Source organism: Saimiri boliviensis, chromosome 21 (assembly GCF_048565385.1).
Source record: "Saimiri boliviensis isolate mSaiBol1 chromosome 21, mSaiBol1.pri, whole genome shotgun sequence".
NCBI lineage: Eukaryota > Metazoa > Chordata > Mammalia > Primates > Cebidae > Saimiri > Saimiri boliviensis.
In genome coordinates, this window is record NC_133469.1 from 11,272,797 (window position 1) to 11,280,531 (window position 7,735).

At 42.2% G+C, this 7,735-nt stretch overlaps 1 protein-coding gene and 1 non-coding gene across 13 annotated transcripts in view; one reads left to right on the forward strand and one right to left on the reverse strand.

Moving 5' to 3' along the window:
• Window positions 1-7,735, reverse strand: part of TNRC6B (trinucleotide repeat containing adaptor 6B) — a 296,001-nt gene that overhangs the window by 154,687 nt on the left and 133,579 nt on the right. The gene's annotated exons all lie outside the window — the stretch shown is intronic.
• LOC120361521 (small nucleolar RNA SNORD44) lies at window positions 2,651-2,711 on the forward strand. The gene has a single exon (XR_005577704.1). It is a non-coding gene; the product is annotated as a small nucleolar RNA SNORD44 (small nucleolar RNA).

The window sequence follows — 7,735 nt, forward strand, 5'->3', positions numbered from 1 at the left end:
CTGATCACAGCTTTGCTGCCCCGGGATCCTGGGTAGGGGCACACCATCACCTGCTAGGTCTCTGGCCTTACTAAGGCATGAAGGGGCGTTATTTATGCTCGCCACCACACAGTGTGGTTTTCATAAAGGCATAAATGAATAATCAAAATGCATTTTTAAAGAAAAACAAAAATGTAGTAAGTCATACTGATTAAACAAACAAACAACAAGATTATAGCTGATACCCCAAACTCTTCCAGGGCACTTCACACGAAAATATGCTCCCCTAAGTCAGCTGAAATGAAATTATGCAGTAACCAAAAACCAGCACTTACTCTCCAGTGTGAACAAGGTTTGGTTCCAAGCAGGATTCAAGATCATTTCTATCTTTACTGGTTATCACTTAGAAGGTCTAGTTCAGGCGTCCCCAAACTACGGCCCGAGGGCCGCATGTGGCCCCCTGAGCCATTTATCCGGCCCCCCGCCGCACTTCAGGAAGGGTCACCACTTTCACTGGTGGTCAGTGAGAGGAGCACAGTATGTGACGGCCCTCCAACGATCTGAGGGACAGTGAACTGGCCCCCTGTGTAAAAAGTTTGGGGATGCCTGCTCTAGTTGATAGCTGCAAAGCAGTCTCAAGCAACAAGATAATTAAATGAAAGTCTGTGAATCTGCTTTTTATAAACTAAAAAGATCCATCTATATTTAGTAAATATATTTTCTATTGGCCCAGGTCAGCAAAAAGTACACAGTGAGTGTGACAATCTAGGGCTCAACGGCCAGGATATCACTCGAGAAAAGTGAGACAAGGAAAGTGAGAGATCAGCACGTAATTAGCCTGGTGACACCGTCTCCCACCTCACACCACCACCACACAGGGAGGCTGGGACACTGACTTAAAGCAATCCTAATTTCATCCCCCCACACCTGGAGCCACCACCTCACTGACTCTAGGGAGTGCAAAAGAAACTCAAAAATGGGGACAGGGGCACTCCTACCCTTCCTGCTGTATCTGTTTCAAAGTGTAAGCCTCTGCACCAAGCATTTCAGAAATATGGCACAAACTGGCATATTTAGGAACTTCTACCAATGTGACATTCTGCTGACTGCAGCTCAAACACTACTTCAAATTTTGGAATCTGTGTACTTTCATAAAAACTTTGTCTCCTCACATACAAAATTAGAGATTTGACCCTTCTCATTCTAAAAATTCCACTAGGATAAGCCAACATGTATTCTAAGAAACACTAATCCTGTGAAATGCTTTGTGATGGTGTTAAACCATTTTGGATATTTTCAGAGTGTACATCCACTGTAAAGTAGCCTATTTTAATTTGCATATCCCTCCTGTGCTGTCCAACAGAGCAGCCATGTGTGGCTAGTGTGCACTTGCGATGACACTAGTGCCACTCCAACTGAATTTTTAAGGATATTTTAATTAAACCTAAAAACTGACACTTATTTCCATTGTTGGAAAACTTTCGTATGTTTGGAAAAACTTGGGTATGTTAATCTACTTTTCCTTGAAAAAGCAGTAAATTTTTTTTTTGAGACGGAGTTTCACTCTTGTTACCCAGGCTGGAGTGCAACGGTGCGACCTCGGCTCACCACGACCTCGGCTCACCGCAACCTCCGCCTCCTGGGTTCAGGCAATTCTCCTGCCTCAACCTCCTGAGTAGCTGGGATTACAGGCGTGTGCCACCATGCCCAGCTGATTTTTTGTATTTTTAGTAGAGATGAGGTTTCACCATATTGACCAGGATGGTCTCCATCTCTTGACCTTGTGATCCACCCACCTCAGCCTCCCAAAGTGCTGGGATTACAGGCGTGAGCCACTACGCCCAGCCCCAAAAGTAGTAAATTTTATGAAATCTAAATGCAAATCAAGTATTTCTAATGAAAATTTTATGTCTGAACTGAAGTGTGTTGTAAGAGTAAGATACACACCAGGTTTCAAAGTCTTGCTATGAAGAAAATGTAAAACATTGCATTACCATTTTAAAATCGATTACATGCTGAATTGACAATATTTTACATATATTTGGTTAAATAAAATCGACGTTATTGAAATTAACTTCACATTTCTTTTTTGCTTTTTAAATGTGACTCCTGGAAAATTTAAAATAACACACGTGGCTTACATTCTGTTTCTATTGGACGATGCTGGTGTCACTGAATGACTCCCAAACCTTTCCCACTGGAAGACCTCCCAACACCAGGTTTGGGAACATTGCCACAACCAAATACTTTTCTTCCTGTGCAGCATTTAAACTGCTGACCACACCTGCGACGGAAAAGTCCTTCCCTCATCTTCAGTGACGATGAATGACTGCCCTGCAGGGCCACCGTTCTTTTTATCCTTTCCCAGGTCCTCTTTCTCTTCCTGTCCCCAAGATGTCATTCTGAGTTCTCTTTTCTGTTCTTTACACTCCCAGGGTGACCTCATCCACTCCCTTAGCTTCAACTATCACTTCCATGTGGAAGCCTTCCAATTCTTTATCTCCACTTCTGACCTCCTTCTCGAGCTGCAGATCCACATTGCCAGTTGCCTGCTAACCAGTTCCACTGCCAAGTCCCACCAAATTCTCTAATTCAGTAAGTCTGACCTGGTATGCATCATCTTCCTTTCTGTTGAAGATTCCCATTATTCGCCTTAAAAACCTGGAGTCTCCCTAGATGATGATAAGCAAATACTGACTGAACATGAAGGTGTTAATTAGCTCTAACTGAAAAACAAAACAAACACACAAAAAAACATGGAGTCTCTGGTCCCTTCTATAGTCCCATGGCCCAGCCTTATAGCAGGCCCTTTCATAACAGTCCTTTTATCCCCAGACTCCTAACTGGCCTGCCTGCCTCTCAATTCTTCCTTTAATCAGTGGCAACCCACCAACTCCTCCTCTGCACCCCTGCCATATCAATATTCTCACTGCACTGCCATCAAATTTTCAACAGGTCCCCACTGTCTACCATAGCAATCCAAACTACTCAGCAGGCGCTCAGCTCCTCTACACATGAGCAACCTCCCCTCAGTCCTCCTTGGACACACCTAGTCCTCCTCCACCTTCCTCTAGCTCTACAGCCTGCCCTGAGTCTACTCATCACTATTCTGCCCAATCTGCAGAGTTCCACTCAAATACCAGGTCCTTAAGAAAGCTTTCTCTGATCAACACAGTTAAAATCAGCATCTCTCCTCCCTCAAACTCCTTTGGTACTTCTGGTAACCACCATGGTAATGAGAGTATACGGCCTTATCTTTACAAAATAGTATCCGCTTAGCAGCACTGAACAGCACCTTGTACTGCATAGTACAGGTATACCATCTTTGGACATTTTACCAAAGAAATCAACTTAAAAAGGAAAATCTTGGTAAATCTGGAACTACTGATGACTCACAAGTCTTTATCTCCAGACTGGATCTGTAATTACTCCAGACTTTGACTTGAATGTCTCAAGATTCAATGATTCCAAAACTGAACTCATAATCTCAACTCCACATCTGTCCCTCATCCAAATGGACCCTAACTCAATGAATGGTGGCATCATCCCCTAAAGAATTCCAGCTAGAGACACAGGTGTTACTTTATATTTCCCCAATCCTGCCTTCTCATATCCAGTGACCAACTCCTGGGAAATTTTCCTAAATGTCTCTAGAATTCATTCACTTGTAGCCAGCTCTGCTGTTGGTTCAGGCCACCGTTAACTGAGATTACTGCAATATCATCTGGTCTTACGTGCAATGCCCTGGCCAGTTTCTACAACACACCAGAATCACCTTTCAAAAATCCAATCTGAACAAGGAACTTTGACCCGCTTAAAACCCTTCACCTGTTCTGAGGAAAGACTTCAAACATGGCTTACACACTCTTCTGCATCTGGTCAAGGCTTAGTTCTTCAGCTTACCTCTCATTTCTCATATTATTTCTTCCCTCAAGCACGTTACACTCCAACCATGTCTATGCTGTTCCCCAAACATGGATAACAAGAGTTATCCACTCTCGCTCTGTGGTCTTTGCACAAGCTGTTACCTCTCTTTGGGCTAGGTGTCCTTCCTCTGTAATCCCTCAACACCCTGAGCGCCAGCCAGCCTCCTTGCATCTATTTTCTAACTTCAGCAGTGGTGTCTGGAGAAAATCTTCACATTACCGTTATGCTTGTACTTATCAACACCTGGCATGTAAAAGGCACTCAGTAATTATTTGCTGAATGAATGAGTAAACAGATCATCATTTTCTGTTTCTAAAAAAACAAATTCTAAGGTCAATGAATGAAAGCCATTCTTCTGTCACCTGTATTAATTCAACAGCATTGTATAAAGTGGGCAATGGACCAAAATTTTTATTTTATCAATTGAGTCAAAGCGAGTAATAGGCCGGGCATGGTGGCTCACACCTGTAATCCAAGCACTTTGGAGGCCAAGGCTGGCGCATCACCTGAGGCTGGGGGTTCAAGACCCGCCTGACCAACATGGTGAAACCCCGTGTATAAAAAAATTTTTTTAAGTAAAAAACGAGTAATAATTTGGTTAAATAAACAAAATTTACATGCGTGTGCTCTCAGAATAAAGTGAGGGAAAAAAGGCTGTATTCAATGTTCTCCTTTGCCTTGTAAACTCTAAGATCAATTCATTCCAAATTGCTGAGAACCTTCTGATGCAAAGCACAGAATGTATGAAAAACAGCCAAGCAAATGTGGATACATCACAGAGGCAGAGCCTGAAGGAAACTGGAGAGTATGAAGAGACGACATCAGACCACAGGAATGTAGGGACTTTAATAAATAAAGAAAAGGCTCCACGCTTCTCCCGTCCCTCGTACAGGCTGAAGCTCTGTGCAATCACTGTGCATGCTTCACCATCCTGGTAGCCACGAGAAAGAACAGAGACATTCTGTGGGGCCATAAAAGCCTTTCTGGTTCGTTCAACAAAGGGAGATACAGCAAGAGGAAGGAAGCACTTACTAAACAACAAGACTAGGTGCCCAGCCCTCACATACAGCATTTCCTTTATGCGTCGCAACAATATATTATCCCCACTACGCTGACGAGGAAATGAGCCTGCCGTCGTCACACGAGTCCTGGTGACCTTATATACTCACACATTTTCCCTCAGCATCTTCTCCTGCCAAGCCCCGTTATAGATGCTGCGGATACAACGGTGAGAAAACAGATAAGGGCTCTGCTCTCAGGAAAGCGCTAGTATTGTGGAAACAGATGTACCACCATACACAAATACTTTCAGACGGCGATATGATTAAAGAGTATTAGAAAAGTAAAACTGAAGGATGTTATAAAATAAATAGGAAGGCAATTCTAGGTTGCAAAGTTCTCAGAGATAATTCAAAAGATAATTTTGAAGAGAATGTACAGAGCTAAAGACAATGTTTAATAAAGTGACTCTCAAGTCAAACCTTCAATGGAAGTCTCTAGAACTACCAGAAGCAAAAATTACCACTCATTCCCTGAATGTCAGAAAAGATAACTATGGAGTTATCCCAGTTATAACCTAAAGCAGTAAGTTATATAGTCAGTCACCAGATGGCAAATACTTCCACATGAACCAAGCTACTGAGGTCAATAGGCCAACCAAATTAATTCTTAGATACCCCAGCACCTACATCAGTGCATAATATATTATTGCTGAATAAAGATATGATGGAAAGAAGAAAAGAAAACAATGTTAAGATGTCATTGCCATGAGTTAAATAAATCCCTTTTCTGGCCAAGGGGCTTCAACTCACTTCACCCTACCCCCAACACTTAATCACAAGAAGCAAATCCACGAACAATACTGTACTGAGAAACAATAAGCATATACGGTCCCTCTCCCCAGCCACCAGACAGAAACCTCATCTTCAAATCACAAGTTTCCACTTACAGAAGTCTAATATCCAAATAACTAAAAATTATTAAAGGGGGTAATTATTTGTTGTTGTTTTTTTTTTGAGACAGGGTCTTGCTCCTTCCCAGGCTGGAATGCAGTGGTGAGATCTTGGCTCCCTGCAGTGACGACCTGATGGGATCAAGCTATCCTTTCACCTCTCAGCCTCCTGAGTAGCTGGGACGATAGGCATGCACCACCATGCCCAGCTAATTTTTTTTTTTTTTAATTTCTTGTAGGGGCAGGGTTTCACCATATTGGCCCAGGCTGGTCTCAAACTTCTGAGCTCAAGCAATCAACCTGCCTCGGATTCCCAGAGTGCTGGAATTACAGGTGTAAGCCACCACAACTGGCCTATTTGGCTTCTTTAAGAAATTTTAAAATAAGAACTCTCCTAATGCAGATATCAGGATACTTCTGTAACCAGGAGCTTGCTCTGAATACATGTAAACTGCCAAGTTGTGACGATCTGTTTACCAATAATGCTGAACTGGTACTCCCTGAGGAAGGGGACAAAGTACATTCATCTATCTGCATTGCTTCAGGGCCGTGTCCAGCTTAAACCGCAGATGATCAATGATTATATGATCTGAGTTATAAAAAACTAAAATCCCCCCAAACTTTTCAGTCATGGAGCAGCTGGGTAGGGTGGGGACTACCCTTATTCTTCAAGGTGGTCCTCAACAGCCAGAGCTGCTCAGCCTGCTCTGCAGAACCTGAAGGTCTTATTATCACACAACACTCTTTTCAGTGTCTCTTGTAGAGCTGAAGATCTGGAGAAGTCTTAGAAGTCTTGCTTCAGTGTTCGGAAGTTTATTTTTAAAGGACCATCCTAGTGGCCATACAGAATAACAAACGGCCATTCACAGCTGAAGAGCAGAGCTGAGTTTGCACCATACATCAAAGATGCCAAATCTTCCTTTCTGGGAACCAGATGGAATGATTGAAAAACACTTTAAAATTGAGATACCACTTCTGACGAATGCTATCAATTTTTGTGATGTTTCAGTCATGAACCTGTGACATTTTTTTTCTGAGACAGAGTAGTGTTATTATCATTAGCTGATCCAGCATTAGGAAATATGGATTGGTGAGGGCGTGGTTAACAGGGATTATATTCACTTTCTCCAATAAGAAACTTCCTCTGCATACGCCATCTCATTTTAAAAAAGTAAAACCATAGCATGCAAGTTCCAGTACTCCTGGATATTGCTCTTCATAACGTTAGCCACATCGTTCAAGTTTTTAAAGCTTCAATTCACACTACTCGCAGAAAGAAAACTATCACAAATTAAACACTATCCATCTGCACACTTAATTGATTACTCGTTTTCATTTCCTTCTGGATGACCATTGTGTTGATGAGCCAGAAGGATTGGCTCTGCAGGATCTGAGATCCAAAATGGCAGCCGAGCTATCAACTCACCAGAACCATAATGCTTCCCATACGTGAAACCAGGTCTTATTTATCTCACCTTTTAATTATCTGGGGGAAAATAATATTTATAAAAACATTTCAAAGAATCAAATGGCATTCATTATATCCTTCTCTGTTCTGCCTGAGAGAGCAGGTATCCTGCTCCGGTTCCTCCTCTCTGCAAACTGAATTAACCTGCCATTCACATGTTTACACAGTCCACAAAAACAAGCTAATGGCACAACATGGAAAACCTAGGTTTTTCTCTCCTCTTCAGTAACATCACCTTTAGGGAACAGGTGTAAAATGAATCATCTAGCAAGCAAAGCCCTAAATAAAGTGCTTTCATTTTCAGAAAAACAACAACAAAAATCAGAGCTCTGATTTTCCTGTAGGTCTACCACAATGCAACACTCCCCATCACTAAGGTAATTTCTGTATCTTTTTCCCTTTAAATTCAA